Here is a 17,097-nt window from a genome sequence, read left to right as displayed (position 1 = left end):
GGACCTGTCCGCTCTCGCTTTGCAACTGAGACGACAATTGGCCCCGATCACAGCTGCCCTATGTGAAAAACATATTTTCTACAAATGGGGATACCCCACTCACCTTCTAGTTCATCGCAACAATAAAATTCAGTGGAGCAGCTAAAGACGTGGGGTATTGTCATAATGACCCAAAACAAGTCTTCTTCCTCTCCGCATGAAAAAACCCTTCCTATCTGGAGAGTGGTGGAAAAGTCACATAAATGTTAACGTTGAAAGCTGTATGGAATGGGTTCGGACCTTTTATTCTGCTCTGCCTGCAGTGAACTGTTTCCCCTCAAGACAGATGATGAAAATCGTTCATCTCATTGTTTTGAACTTTCACTGTTCTTCATGTTCTGCTCAACATGTTTCCCACTCCTTCTCTTGTTTGTCTTCCCCTTTGTTTTCCTTTTTCCTTTAGATACCAGCACCCATCCAAGCCAGAGTGGTTTATTGCTACAGCTTTCCGCTACGGATGATGTACAGACAGAAGATTTTTGTGAGCATTTAGTAGACTTTTTAATGACTATTACGGTTGTATCTCTTAATGTTAACGGCTTGAACTTACCACAGTACAGTTCTTGTTTATGGTCTGAAGTTAAAACTTTGGCATTTGATATGTTATGTGTGCAAGAAATGCAATAACTTGAAAAAGAGGCCTTCCATGTTAAACATAGATGTTTTCCCTCACATGTACCACTCTCATTTTACTGCAAGTCTAGATGTGTCATGATAGCTATAAGAAACACACTTGTAATTCAATCTTTATTTGAGTTTTCTAACCCTCATGGTAGATTTATACTCCTGGTTTGTATACTAAACAATGTGATTTAGACTATGGTGTCAGTATATGCCCCAAATAGGGGAAAACTTTGTTTTCTGCGGAAACTGTTCCGCATTATTAATAAGTACAAACAGGGACATTTGTTGCTCTCGGGTGACTTTAATGCCGTCCCTGATTTAGAGACTGACGTTTCTTCCTCTGCAAGAAACCGTCCCTTTTCTCTTCAAATAATCTTACATAGTGAGGAGGTTTATGATGCTTGGAGTATATTACATGTGAATGAGAGGGATTTTTCATAATATTCTGTACCAACTAACAGTTATTCCAGAATTGATCTCTTTCTGGTAGACAGATCCATATTGGATATGCTCAAATCCTCCACCAGTGAAGCCTTTAAATGGTCTGACCACACTCCTATTGCACTAACTATTATTGAAAAAAATGTCTTTACCTACGTGTCTGTGGCGCTATAATGATTTTCTATTAAGACATCCTACTTATAGACATCTTTTGTCAAAAGATTTCACCCAATACTTCTCCTTTAACCCCTTTAGGACCTAGAGCGTATGGATACGCCCTGGCTTCCTGGTACTTAAGGACCCAGGAAGTATCCATACAGCCGTATGCTGGCCGGGGACTGGACCGGGGTGAATGCTGATATCTATCAGCAGGCACCCCGCGCAAATGCCCAGGGGGGTCATCAGACCCCCCCATGTCGTCGATCGATGCAAAACGCTGGTGAATTCACACCGGCGATTTGCGCCGATTCCGGTGACCCAGTGACTCAGAATATAAGGGGGATCGCAGTTGTCCAAGACACTCACGATCCCCCTGAAGGGATAGGAGTGAGGTGGCAGGGTTGCCACCCCTCCTATCCCGGCTATTGGTCGTCAAGGAGCGATGACCAATAGCAGATCCGGGGCGGGGGGTTAACATTTGGTTTCCCCGTTCTGCCCACCCACAATAGACCACTTACCCATCCGGAGGCTGCGGGCGACGGTGATCGGCGGGCGGCGATGTCATGTGGCTGGCTCACTGGATCCTACGGAAGTTAGTGATTTGCCTGCAAAACTTCAACTCCCAGCATGTACTGATCGCTGAAGGGCATGCTGGGAGATGTAGTTATGCAACAGCTGGAGGTACGCAACTACAACTCCCAGCATGCCGAGACAGCTGTTTGCTGTGTGGGTATGCTGGGATTTGTAGTTTTGCAACAGCTGGAGGGCTGCAGTTTGGAGATCACTTTGCAGTGATCTCTAAACTGTGGCACTCTAGAGCTTGCAAAACTACAACCCCAGCATGCCCACACAGCAGTTTGCTGTCTGGGCATGCTGGGATTTGTAGTTTTGCAACATCTGGAGGGACACAGTTTTAAGATCACTGTGCACTGGTCTCTAAACTGTAGCCCTCCAGATGTTGCAAAACTGTCAATCCCAGCATGCCCACACAGCAAACAGCTGTCTCGGCATGCTGGGAGTTGTAGTTGCGTACCTCCAGCTGTTCCATAACTACATCTCCCATCATTCCCTTCGGCGATCAGTACATGCTGGGAGTTGAAGTTTTGCAACAGCTGGTGGCACACTGGTTGAAAAATACTGAGTTAGTTAATAGAACCTAACTGAAGGTTTTCCAACCAGCGTGCCTCCAGCTGTTGCAAAAGTACACCTCCCAGCATGCACGGTCTGTCAGTACCAGACAATGTACAGGGTACATTCACACGGGCGGGTTTACACTGAGTTTTCTGCTTCAAGATTGGGCTGCGGCAAATTTTTCGCCGTAGCGCAAACTCCTAGCAGGAAACTCACCGTAACCTGCCAGTGGGAATGTACCCTAAAAACACTACACTAACACAAAATAAAGGGTAAAACACAACATATACACCCCTTACACTGTCTCCCCGAATAAAAATGAAAAATGTATTGTACGGCAGTGTTTCCAAAACAAAGCCTCCAGCTGTTGCAAAACAACAACTCCCAGCATTTCCGGACAGCCACTGAATGTCCAGGCATGCTGGTAGTTTAGCAACAGCTGGAGGCACCCTGTTTGGGAATCACTGGTGTAGAATACCCCTATGTCCACCCCTATGCAATCCCTAATGTGGTCCTCAAATGCGTATGGCACTCTCTCACTTCGGAGCCCTGTAGTATTTCAAGGAAACAGTTTAGGGCCACATATGGGGTATTTCCGTATTCGGGAGAAATTGCACTACAAATATTGGGGGGCTTTTTTCTCCTTTTACCCCTTAGGAAGGCGAAAAAATGGGGGCTACACCAGCCTGTTAGTGTAAAAAATTTAACATGTTGCCCCATACTTTTTATTTTAACAAGAGGTAAAAGCAAAAAAAGACCCCCAAAATTTGTAACGCAATTTCTCCTGAGTACGGAAATATCTCATATGTGGCCATAAAATGATCTGTGGGCGCATAACAAGGCTCAGGAGTGAGAGTGCATCATGTACATTTGAGGCCTAAATTGGTGATTTGCACAGGGGTGGCTGATTTTACAGCGGTTCTGACAAAAACACAAAAAAATAAATACCCACATGTGACCCCATTTTGGAAACTACACCCCTCACTGAACGTAACAAAGGGTATAGTGAGCCTTAACACCCCACAGGTGTTTGAAGAATTTTTATTGAAGTTGGATGGGGAAAAAAAAAAAAAAATTCACTAAAATGCTGGTGTTGCCCTAAATTTTTCATGTTCACAAGGGGAAATAGGGAAAAAAGCAGTGAGCATGGAACAGTGATCCATGAAAATGAAAAATGTAATTTTTAATTTGCACAGCCCACTGTTCCAAAGATCTGTCAAACGCCAGTGGAATGTAAATTACTCACTGCACCCCTTATTAAATGCTGTGAGGGGTGTAGTTTCCAAAATGGGGTAACATGTGGGAGGGTCCACTGTTCTGGCACCACGGGGGGCATTGTAAACGCACATGGCCTCTGACTTCCATTACAAACAAAATCTCTCTCTAAAAGCTCAATGGCGCTCCTCCTCTTCGGAGCATTGTAGTGCACCAGTAGAGCACTTGACATCCACACATGGAGTATTTCCATACTCAGAAGAAATGGGGTTACAAATTTTGGGGGTAATTTTCTCCTATTACCCCTTTTAAAAATGTAAAATTTGGGGGGGGGGGGGAATGCATTTTAGTGAATTTTTTTTTTCATTTACACATCCAACTTTAACAAAAAGTCGTCAAACACCAGTGGGGTGCTAAGGCTCACTGTACCCTTTGTGACATTCCTTATGGGGTGTAGTTTTAAAAATTGTATGCCATGTGGTTTTTTTTTTTTTGCTGTTCTGGCACCACAGGGGCTTCCTAAATGTGACATGGCCCCCAAAAACCATTTCAGCTAAATTTGTTTTCCAAAAGCCAAATGTGACATTGTAGTTCTCCCCCAGAGCATTTTACGTCCTAACATGGGATATTTCCATACTAAGAAGAGATGGGGTTAAAAATTTTGGGGGGCATTTTCTCCCATTATGCTTTGTAAAAATTGTAAATTTGGGGAAAAAATGCACTTTAGTGAAAATTTTTTTTTTTCATTTACTCATCCGAATTTAACGAAAAGTCGTCAAACACCTGTGGGGTGTTAAGGCTCAATGGACCTCTTGTTGCATGCCTTGAGGCATGTAGTTTCCAAAATGGCATGCCATGTGGGGGTTTTCCGCTGTTCTGGCACCATAGGGGCTTCCTAAATGCGACATGCCCCCCACAAACCATTTCAGAAAAATTCACACTCCAAAATCCCATTGTTGCTCCTTCCCTTCTGAGCCCTCTACTGCGCCTGCCGAACACTTGACATACACATATGAGGTATTTACTTACCCGAGAGAAATTGGGTTACAAATTTTGGGGGACTTTTTCTACCTATTACTCCTAGTAAAAATTCAAAAACTGGGTCTACAAAAACACGCAAGTGTAAAAAATTAAGATTTAGAATTTTCTCATTCAATTTGCTGCTATTCCTGTGAAACACCTAAAGGGTTAACATACTTACTGAATGTCATTTTGGATACTTTGAGGGGGGCAGTTTTTATAATGGGGTCATTTGTGGGGTATTTCTAACATGAAGTCCCTTCAAATCCACTTCAAAACTGAACTGGTCCCTGAAAAATTCTGATTTTGAAAATTTTGTGAAAAATTGGAAAATTGCTGCTGAACTTTGAAGCCCTCTGATGTCTTCAAAAAGTAAAAACATGTCAACTTTATGATGCAAATATAAAGTAAAAAAAGAAAGATAAAAGAAGAAACACCAGAAATGTCAGCACACCAAAATAATATTACAATATAACATTATTTTTATTAGATCAATACATAAAAAAGAACATGCCTGTTTCAAGACTACAGACGTGATAAAGGAGACATAAAATCAATTAAAATACAGACTAGCAAATCTGCACAACACAACCCTAGGTGGGGGCCATGAACCCCCTCACCTAGTAGGCACCCGTCCTATAATGTACTATCGTAATCACTCCAGATAAAGTGCTAATATGACTGTACAAATGTGCATCACAAGAATTAAATAAAATACATTCCACGCTACCCACAATAGCTTTACAATATACTTGTGAGCTAAACTTGTATCAAGGATCCCAGACTGGAGGATAAAGGTGGAAAACACCACAATATGAGGACAAAGGATGGGGCCACAAAGAACCCCACGCGTTCCGTCGCCCACCGGCGACTTCCTCAGGGGTGCCTACTAGTCATACAGTCAGGTGAGGGGGTTCATGGCCCCCACCTAGGGTTGTGTTGTGAAGATTTGCTAGTCTGTATTTTAATTGATTTTATGTCTCCTTTATCACGTCTGTAGTCTTGAAACAGGCATGTTCTTTTTTATGTATTGATCTAATAAAAATAATGTTATATTGTAATATTATTTTGGTGTGCTGACATTTCTGGTGTTTCTTCTTTTTTCTTTCTTTTTATGTTCAGTGTTAGTGAAACATTGATTAGCACCCATATATATCCAATTTAGGTTGAGCCCCCCTTTATGTTAAATTTGCAAACATAAAGTAGACATATTGTATATATGAATCAATATATAATTTATTTGGAATGTCTGTTTTCCTTACAAGCAGAGAGCTTCAAATTTAGAAAAATGCTAAATTTTTTTTTTTTTTCATCAAATTTTGGAATTTTTCACCAAGAAATGATGCAAGCATTGACAAAATTTACCACTATCATGAAGTAGAATATGTCACAAAAAAACAAAATCGGAATCAGAATGAAAAGTAAAAGCATCCCAGAGTTATTAATGCATAAATTGACAGTGGTCAGATGTGCAAAAAATGGCCAGGTCCTTAAGGTGAAAATGGGCTGGGTCCTCAAGGGGTTAATGCCACTCCTGATATCATTAGTACTACCATCTGGAATGTTCATAAAGCGGTCATATGAGGATCCTTTATTAAATTAAGACACATAGTTAAAAAGGAAAGGGCCTTGAAACTGGATGCCCTGTCAGCCGAACAAAAAATGATGTAGGATTTGAATAAACGTCCACCTTCTGAGGCTTCTGCCGCTAGGCTCAAATCTATTCCCACTGATATTCTCTCGCTATTTTATGATGATTATGCTAGAAAAATGCAGAAACTATGTTAACAGTTCTCTGCTTTTGATAATAAAGCAGGAACAGTAATTGGCAATAGGTTGAAATCTAAACACACTAAAACTACATGCTCCAAAAGCAATTGATCAGTGTTTTATGGAAAATTATGCTAATCTATAAAATTTGTCCAGAGACCCTCTTACTCCCCTATTTTCTGAACTAGATATTACCTCTTTTCTTCAAAGTATCTGCTTCCCTTCCTTAAAACAACACCAGGTATATCTTCCCCATTACTCCTATAGAAGTTTCTAAAATAATTAAAAAAAAAACTACCCTCCGATAAGTCCCCAGGCCCTGACAGGATTACTGCCTGTTATTACAAAATATTTTCTAATATACTGACTCCACATGCTGTAGCATTCTTCAATTTAGCCATGCAATCTACCTAGAGAGAACCAATAGGTGTCGATTGTTACCCTCCCCAAACCAGGCAAAACACTGGATTGCCCAAGTAATTTCAGGCCTATATCACTCCTTAATGAAGATGTAAAGGTCTACACCACCATAATAGCAGACCGTCTAGCTCCATTGTTACCACACCTAGTTTCAGTTGACCAAGTAGGTATTGTGAGGGGCTGCCCAGAATATGAAAACACCAGATGGATCGTCAGTATCATTCATCACCTAGAATACCATAAGTTGCGATCTATTTTGCTTTCCTCAATTGCATTCATTGGTCTTTAGCTTTTTCGGTACTCAGGGCAATGGGCTTTTCTGGACCCTTTTTACAAGCTATAATGGCTCTCAATTCAAATCCCAATGCCAAGATCTTAACTAATGGTACAATATCTGATAGCTTTCAATAAGTAATGGGGCTTGCCAGGTATGCCCGCTCTCTCCACTTATATTCCTTCTTCTTATAGAGCCACTATTACTAGCCTTCAAAACAGAACATTCAATTAAAGGTGTGGTGATAGGGGATCACACACATCTTATCTCCATGCATGCCGATAATGTGATCTTAACTATGGTGGAGCCGGAGCAATCCTTGGCGACAGACCTTGCTGTTATTAACCGCTACAGTAAAGTATCATATTACAAGCTCCACACTCAAAAATCCCAGATCTCCCATACACTTACATTCCACTATATCAAATAATCTCAAATTTCATTTTCCCCTAGATTGGAGAAAAGATAGCATTACTTGGTAATTCAGGTAACTCCATCTGTGTCTAAACTGTATGAATATAATTAAGGTCCATTCACAAAATTCTTTAGGGAGGACCTAGAACAATTAAGCAAAAACAAAATCTCGTGGCTGGGAAGGATTGCCGCATTTAAAATCCTTGTTCTTCCAGAGCTTACCATACCCTTCCCATATCCCTCCCTCTCTCCTTTTTTAATAATTTAACATCCATGACAGTATTTGCCTAAAACACCAGGAGGTGTGTATTTTTGGCTGGCCTTTCACAGTATCTAGGCCCTTAAGACTTTAACAGGAACACAATGGTACACCACTTAGAGGTACGCACAGGTTACACTTAATAGAGGACAATAAGCTTTTAGAGCTCTGCTCACCCTAACTGGCTGGCTACTATTAGCTTTTTAGTTGTTGTGCACACCAGTACTGCAGCACACAGTCGCTGTGTACTAAACCCAAAATTGCACTTTTTCTCTCAATCTCCCTATCAGTGCTTCTAGGCTGGATTTGGGCTTGAGGGGAATCCCTGCTGTAAAAAAGCTTTTCTGTGCAACACACTGCTCTCTGTCCCTCTCTGCAACAGAACGCTGATGTGACTAGGAGGTGAATCGCTAATGACAAAATGTTTTTCTGTGCAACACACTGCTCTCTGTCCTTCTATGTAATAGAATGCTGATGTGACTGGGAGGTGAATCGCTGCTGTAAAAATCCGCCCCAAAATCAACAAAATTGTATAATAAAAAAAAAAATAATGTATACCTTTGTGTAAGAACAAGCTCATATCCAACATTTCAGAAAACTCCATAAGGCAGGACAGTGGACCACCCAAAGACATTCTTCTCAAAAATAATGAACCACAATTTTTTTTTAATTTAAATTCCTAAACCCAGGCCCCACCTCTGCTACATCAGTAACCCATAGATTGCCTGAAAGACACAACCTGGAGTTGGCTGATGCACGAGAACACACCCGGGCTTCACAATCCACCCCAAAAAACAGCAACATTTTTTTAAATTGTCTGACGAAATAGCTTTGTGTAAAAACAAGCGCATATACAACAGTTCAGAAGACTCTATAATGCAGGATGGTGGACCACCCAAAGACTTTCTTCTCAAAAATAATAAACCACAAAATGTTTTAAATTTGGTTAAAAAAATTATTACATATGTGTGTAAGCGCATCTGTTTCAAAAAGGTCAGATCACCAAAGGATTTTTTTCGCCAAAAATGATTAAGCAGAGTTAATCCCTCTCCGTACTTTTTTTATTTTCATTAAAAAATTACACGCACCAAGCGTTCCGTTGTGTAACGGTTAGCATTCTGCAAAATTCAATTTTAATACTGATAAAATTATCAGTTTATTTAACAATAACACTACCCAAGAGTGTTTAATTACCCCATACATTGCACCAGGAACAGTCAGGAGTAGGCCTCAGCAGTACCCAATAGGCTTTAATAACCCCTTACCTTGCCCGATCAATTGCGAGATCGAGCAATAACAGGTGTGTTATGGCCTCAGATGTCCTGGGCCGCACTAGCGCTCCACTGAACGGATTAGCGTGTCTCTATCTTTCAAGGACAGGTGCGTGTTGCATGCTGAAACCAGTTTGTGATAGGGATCTGTGATTGCAACTATTTAATCTTAAAACGAGGAATTACCAGTAAGTGAGGGTCATAAGCTGGCGTTGATTAAGTCCCTGCCCTTTGTACACACCGCCCGTCGCTATAAGCGATTGGATTAGTTAGTGAGTTGGTTAGTGAGGTCCTCGGATCGGCCCAGGTGGGGTAGGAGAAGGCCCTGGCAGAGCGCCGAGAATTTAACGATCATTGTTGAAATTTGCATTAAGCATGTATTTAGCTACTGCTAAACATCCAAAAATTTAAGGCCCAAGTCCAGAGGCACCAGGGAGGCAAGTAGTTCCTGAAAGACACAGAATGAGTCTGGAGCATGCATTTGCAGTACCCAAGAGGTTTTCATAACCCCTTACATTTAAAGATCAATGTTTACATTTGCATTAAGCATGTATTTAGCTACTGCTAAACTTCAAAAAAATTATAGGCCCAAGGCCTGAGGCACCAGTGAGGCAAGTATTTTGTGAAAGACACAGAATGAGTCTGGAGCAGTCATTCGCAGTACCCAAGAGGGTTTCATAACCCCTTACATTTAAAGATCAATGTTTACATTTGCATTAAGCATGTATTTAGCTACTGCTAAACTTCAAAAAATTATAGGCCCATGGCCAGAAGCATCAGTTTTCCCCATATTAGGAGCATAGTTGTCCCCCAGATTAGGAGCATAGATGTCCCCCAGATTAGGCAGCATAGATGTCCCCCAGATTAGGAGCATAATTGTCCCCCAGATTAGGCAGCATAGATGTCCCCCAGATTAGGAGCATAGTTGTCCCCCAGATTAGGCAGCATAGATGTTCCCCAGATTAGGCAGCATAGATGTCCCCCAGATTAGGAGCATAATTGTCCCCCAAATTAGTCAGCATAGATGCCCCCCAGATTAGGAGCATAGTTTTCCCCCAGATTAGGCAGCATAGATGTCCCCCAGATTAGGAGCATAGTTGTCCCCCAGATTAGGAGCATAGTTCTCCCCCAGATTAGGCAGCATAGTTGTCCCCCAGTCAGCGCGGGCCGGTCAGAGCCAATCAAAGGGCCGTATGTGGCAAGTGGGCCGTACAATGCCCAGGTCTGCCCCAGAGGGTTTCATAACCCACCATAATAGAGAAAATTTTGCTGTAGGAGCATGGTCAATCTACTCAGACCCATCTGTCATTGGTGGCTGGAAATCCTGGCTGATCCATCCCTGATTCATCTTAACAAACGTTAGTCTCTCCACATTTTTAGTGGACAGACGAGTTCGCCTTGGGGTGACTATGGCCCCGGCTAAACACCCGCTCTGATGGCACACTACTGGCCGGGCAGGACAGCTTTTCCAGGGCAAACTCCGCTAAATCGAGTTTGGCTGCCCAGAAGTCCAGCGGATCTTCAACGGTTGTTGGCACGGTCATGTCAAGGTATACCACCACCTGATGGTTCAGGTCCTGCTCCATGTCCACCTGCTGCTGATGAGTAGCTTCACTATGCGGCTGAAGGAAGCTACTCATCAGCGACTGTAGAATCAGGCTGCTGCTGATTGAGCCGGTAATGCTCCTGCCAACTCTCCCCTCCCCAGCAGCCGTGGCAGTGGAAGGTGAGCGTAGAGGGCCCCCCGAGTCAGACCTGCGAATGGATGGACCATGTGGCCAATAGGCATCGGCCAACCGACTACGTAGAAGCTCTCTGTAGTAGGTTAGTTTGTCCTTCCTCTCAGTGGGTGTAAAAAAGGCCCCCATTCTGGGCCGGTAGCGAGGGTCTAATAAGGTGGAGATCCAGAAGTCATCGCGCAGACGAATTTTGACAATTCGGGGGTCACTACGCAAGCAACTCAGCATCACAACATATAACCACAGAGACAGTCATTATGCAAAAAGTGTACAACCTTTATTAGAGTAATTATTAAAAACACATAAAATGGAACAGGTACAAACAGATAAAAATAGGCGGCTCAAAAAAGTGGTATAAAGTTGAATAGCAGTGTTGAAAACAATTGATTGGACAAATGCCTAAATGGATATATATATAAAAAGCCTGCAGTAAAGTCATTTAAAAATGACCAATATATGAACAGGTCTACCCACAGAGCTGTGCACCAGTGTAATTATAAGCTAATCATATAACTAGGGTTACCCATATAAAAATGCAAATCCACATAACAGATAAGGTGCAGTGTCACCAATACAATAAATGGGGTACTACCTTGTAGTGCACATAACTACTGCCAATGTATTGGCAGGTACCAGCCACCACAAACAATAGCCCACAGTACAGATAGGTATAACACCGCACACCATCCGCGTGGAAAAACAGGACAACCCTTACCACTGAGACCGCCACCCCAACGCCGTTTCGCATAAAGCTTCTTCTTCTTCTTCTTATATTGCACATTTATGATGTCTATAGTGATGGCTAATTTCCTGCCTGTTTGCCCTCACATACAATGGCCAATACGCGGACCTGGCGGGATGTGCGCAGGCGCGCACTCTCACCAGTGGTTATGCGAGATCTCGCAAGTCCACAGGCCGGATTCCTACTGCACATCCTCCATGCATGATGACGTGGTGGACGCACCGCGTCATCTAGACGCCGGGACATGCGCAGTGCGGTCCAAGTTGGCGGCGGCCATGCGAGATAGAGGAAGCACATACAGGTGATGCTTATTGTTATTTATTTTCTGTGTTGTGATTGGTGTTGGGGGCATATAAATGAAATGTCTGTATTAGTTACCATACATTCCCTGAAGAAGCTTTATGCGAAACGGCATTGGGGTGGCGGTCTCAGTGGTAAGGGTTGTCCTGTTTTTCCACACGGATGGTGTGCGGTGTTATACCTATCTGTACTGTGGGCTATTGTTTGTGGTGGCTGGTACCTGCCAATACATTGGCAGTAGTTATGTGCACTACAAGGTAGTACCCCATTTATTGTATTGGTGACACTGCACCTTATCTGTTATGTGGATTTGCATTTTTATATGGGTAACCCTAGTTATATGATTAGCTTATAATTACACTGGTGCACAGCTCTGTGGGTAGACCTGTTCATATATTGGTCATTTTTACATGACTTTACAGCAGGCTTTTTATATATATCCATTTAGGCATTTGTCCAATCAATTGTTTTCAACACTGCCATTCAGCTTTATACCACTTTTTTGAGCCGCCTATTTTTATCTGTTTGTACCTGTTCCATTTTATGTGTTTTTAATAATTACTCTAATAAAGGTTGTACACTTTTTGCATAATGACTGTCTCTGTGGTTATATTTTGTGACTTTGGTAATTTGTGATACACAGAGACATTGGTTCTTTTCTTTTGATTTACCTAAAGCCCATTTGTTGGTAAGCAACTCAGCATGCATCGTGCCATTTGTGACAGTGACTCGCTGGGACTCCCTGCCTCCATCTCCACTGCATACTGCCACGGTGTGTCTGGGTCCTCTGTCTCGCCTCCCTCGTAATAACCCTCCAGCTCCTCTGGCTGCTTCTGCTCCTCTTCTCCCGTCCAATGACTAGAAACACCGGCCATCTTATCCACCGTAAACTGTGCTCCACTCTGCCCCTCATCCTCCTCCTCCTCCTCCAGTTCATCCCCCACAGGACTCATGTAACCTTCTGATGTAGGCGCAACGTCTCCATTGCCGTGACCAGCCATGTTTTCAATCATTTTTTGGAGTAAATGTAGGAGTGGAATTACGTTGTTCATGGCGTAATCCGAGCGACTAACAAAAAATGTGGCTTCCTCAAAGTGCCTCAGCAAACGGCAGGTGTCACGTATGAGCTGCCACTCGTTCACATTGAAAATTACACAGGGGAGTACTCCTATCTGCTTGGATCATCAAAAAATCGGTGATGGCTTTTCTTTGTTCGTATAGTCTGTCCAACATATGGAGGGTGGAATTCCAACGTGTGGCAACGTCACAAATGAGACTATGTTGTGGGATAGCGTTCTGACGCTGCAGCTCAAGCAAACTGTGCTTGGCGGTGTATGAGTGGCTGAAGTGCATGCACAGTTTCCTTGCCATTGTCAGGATGTCTTGCAAATGGGGTGAAGACTTGATGAACTTCTTGACAACCAGATTCAACACGTGTGCCATGCAGGGCGAATGGTTCACACTTCCTTGTCGCAGCGCGGCCACGATGTTCTTCCCATTGTCGATCACCATGGTTCCCATTTCCAGATTTCATGGAGTAAGCCATACTCGGATTTCTTCACGAATGAACTTTAGCAGTTCCTCCCCTGTGTGACTCAATTCGCCAAGGCAAACCATGTGAAGGACAGCTTGACACCGCTGTGCCCTACACACGTGGTACAATGAAGGGCCACCGAGATTTGGATGTGCAGTGGAGGCCGAGGACACGGGGGAGGAGGAGGAGGCATGCACTGTAAAAGGACCAACTGCCTGGGAGCGAGAGTGTGGAGGAGGAAGCGGTGTGACCTGTCCAAGTTGCTGTTGTGGCTGTGCAGGAACAACATTTACCCAGTGGGCCGTAAAAGACATGTATTGTCCCTGACCATAGTTACAGCTCCACATGTCGGTGCTGCCATGCACTTTTGAACATACTGACAGGCTCAAGGACTGGCCCACCTTCTCTTGTACAAACTTATGCAGGGCTGGTACTGCCTTCTTCCCAAAGAAATGACGGCTTGGGACTCTCCACCTGGGCACAAGCCATCAATTCCCTGAAAGCTGCAGAGTCCACCAGTTGGAAAGGGAGGGACTGCAACACCAGCAACTTGGACAGGAGCACATTCAACCTCTGCGCCATTGGATGAGTGGGCGCATACTGTTGTCTCTTGGACATGGCTTCGCCTATCAATTGTTGGCGGAATGGCTGACTAAAAGCGGAAGAAGCAGGAGCGCCAGAAGGAGGGTTTGACACACAGCTCCCTTCGGCTGAGGTGGTGGAGCCTTGGCTGGATGACGGAGGGAGCGGATGGCCACTGGGTGATGCGGCAGGCTGGACTACTACATCGGAGCCAAGGTTATCCCAGGCCGCTTTATGGTGGCGAATCATGTGTTGATGCAGGGCCGTGGTTCAGAGATTGGGACCCTGGTCACGCTTCACTTTCTGCCGACAGATTTTGCATATGGCTACGCTAAGGTCCTCCAGATTTGTTATGAAGAACAACCACACCGTAGAGTAGCTGATTTTCCCACCCACAGTCCGCACTATTTGACTGCTATTGGCGCCGTCTCCAGGAACCCCTGTTCCACTACCTCCCAGAATGGTAGCTTGCCGCGAAGCAGGTGGTCTCCCCCTGGCATGTTTGGCTCCTGAATTTCCACTGCTGCCACCACCACACTGATTGCCAACTGTGCTACCGCCTTGCTGCCTCATAGACAAAGAGCAAATCTCTTCTCCTGATGATGATGAAGCCCCGGCTTCTGCACCCTGCTCCCAATTGTGATCGGCTTCATCATCATCAAAAGATGTGTGCACGTCACTGATGTCCTCCTCAGGTTCCACAACAGTGTCTGCTTCAGGACCCTGAACAATTGCAACACCGCCTCCCACGTCACTCTCCGCATCACTACTTGGCCACCTTGCGGAGCAAGCGACGCATGTCTCCTCACATTCTTGGCTGCCCATTAGATGCTGACTGTCCTCTATTACATCGTCCTCACTAAATAGTGGAGCTGAACCCAAAGCATGGAATACTTGTTTGGGAGAGGGAACAGCATAGAACAAAGGCAATGGGATTACGGGGACTGCTCCCAGGCCATGACAACTGAGGGGTGTGTCTGAGGAACCCACTGACTCTTGAATGGGGTTGTCAGATGTCTCTTGTGATGATGAGGATGAGTGTGCAAACCAATTGACGAGGAGAGATGGGTCGACGACACGACTGCTGGGTGTTAACAGGAGCTCAGGCCTATTGCTGCGACTCCTGCTGCCACTCGCCCCAAGTCTGCTGCCAACTCTGCCTGGCGTATGTAGGCCTCTGTCCCTTCTCTGTGCACGTCCTGGCACTTCCCTGACTGACATACTTAGTGCGTTTATGAGGGTATAGAACAGCAGCAGGCGATTACTTACGGCTGTCCTTCCTTTCACAGTATGTAGGCGCTAGACAGAATAACAGTTACTAAATAGTACACTCTTTTGTTGTATGTATGCCCTTTGCAATGATGAGCGCACTGGTATGCGTATTTCTACGCAGAAAAAAACACTTTTTTTTTGTTTAATGCACCAGCAGGTGTATACTAATGTGTGGAATAGCACTGAATTTAGCACATAGACAGAATAACAGGTAGTAACAGGTAGTGGTTCTATGTATGCCCTTTGCAATGATGACAACAAAACCAGAAACAATATTTTATGTCTTTTTGCTATGTTAATCATGTGCTCCTAATAAAGATTGTTACATTTGCATAAACTGAATACTTTTGGTGTGCTTCCATTTGTACATTATTTCTGGTTTTGTTGTCGTCCTGGCTTCATATAATGTTGGTTTGCAATGATGAGCGCACTGTTAAGCTTATTTATACGCAGTAAAAAATCTTTTTTTTGTTGTATACACCAGCCGGTGTATACTAATGCGTGGAATAGCACTGAATTTACCACAGAGACAGAAATACAGGTACTAAATAGTACACTACTTGGTTGTATGTATGCCCTTTGCAATGATGTGCGCAATGTTAAACTTATTTATATGCAGAAAAAAACTTTTTTTTTTTTTCATACACCAGCAGGTGTATACTGTGTGGTATAGCACTGAATTTAGCACAGAGACAGAAAAAAAGGTAGTATATAGTACACTATTTGGTTGTATGTAGACCCTTTGCAATGATGAGGGCACTGTTAAGCGCATTTCTACACAGGAAAAACTTTTTTTTTTCTTTCATACACTGGCAGGTGTATAACATGTGGTATAACACTGAATTTAGCACAGAGACAGATTAACAGGTGAAAAATGGTAAAAAGGCACTAAAGTCCACACTAATATGACTTATTTCTGAACAGCAGCAGGACCCAACTGGGCAGCACCACAGAATTTTATTTTTACAGGGATTAAACCCTAAATTGAACTCTGTCACACAATTGTGAGAATCAGATTTGTGGAGCAACAGAAAAAACTCAATACAGCTGCTCCATACAGGTAAAACAGCTGTGAGATCTACGGCACAGGTGACTGCTATGCAGCACCTCTCTGCCTGCTATATTGTGTAACAAGAATACGAGGTTTTGCTAGAATTGTTCTCGGTCAGAACAGCAGAAACACTGTGCCCTGTGTCTTTCCCCAATGCTGATGTCACCGTTACTCGTAGCGGTCGGATGCTGTAGAACGCCATTGTATGCGATCAGCACACAGACGTGCAGTCACTTCCTTTCCCTATTTCGTGCATAGAAGAAATAACCAGAGGGAAGATGGCCGCCGATTATATAGGGCTGTGACATCACAGGGGTCAGTGAACACTGATAGGCTGCATCTGACATGTGATTCAGGGTCAGCCCGCCTACCTTGATTCCCGCGCCAGCTTCCCGCCCTCCCATGGTGCCTTTCCCCATGTACTGACATGTGGAGCCGCCATCTTAGGTCTAAAACAGCCTAGAACGCAGGAAAATTGAGTTTAATAAAGCGATTCCTGCGATCGAATCGCGGCGAAGTTCGTATTCGATTAGAATCAAATTTTTCATGAAAGTAGTAACGAATTTGGGTTCGTCAGATTCGATTCGCTCATTTCTAGCTGTGACATCACAGGGGTGGCTGACGGCTGATAGGCTGCGTGCTGTATGTGATTGCGGGTCAACCCCCAGGATTCCTTGCCCCATCTCCTAACATGTGGATATGACATTTTAGATGCCCTGGAGCATGGACCACACTAAATGGAGTTTAATTAAGCTATTTGCGTGATCAAATCAAAATTTTCCTGAAATTTGTAACGAATTTGGATTTGCCAGATTCGATTCGCTCATCCCTAATCATAAG

The sequence above is a fragment of the Hyla sarda genome, chromosome 10 (assembly GCF_029499605.1).
Source record: "Hyla sarda isolate aHylSar1 chromosome 10, aHylSar1.hap1, whole genome shotgun sequence".
Classification (NCBI taxonomy): Eukaryota; Metazoa; Chordata; class Amphibia; order Anura; family Hylidae; genus Hyla; species Hyla sarda.
This window is presented reverse-complemented; position numbering follows the sequence as displayed.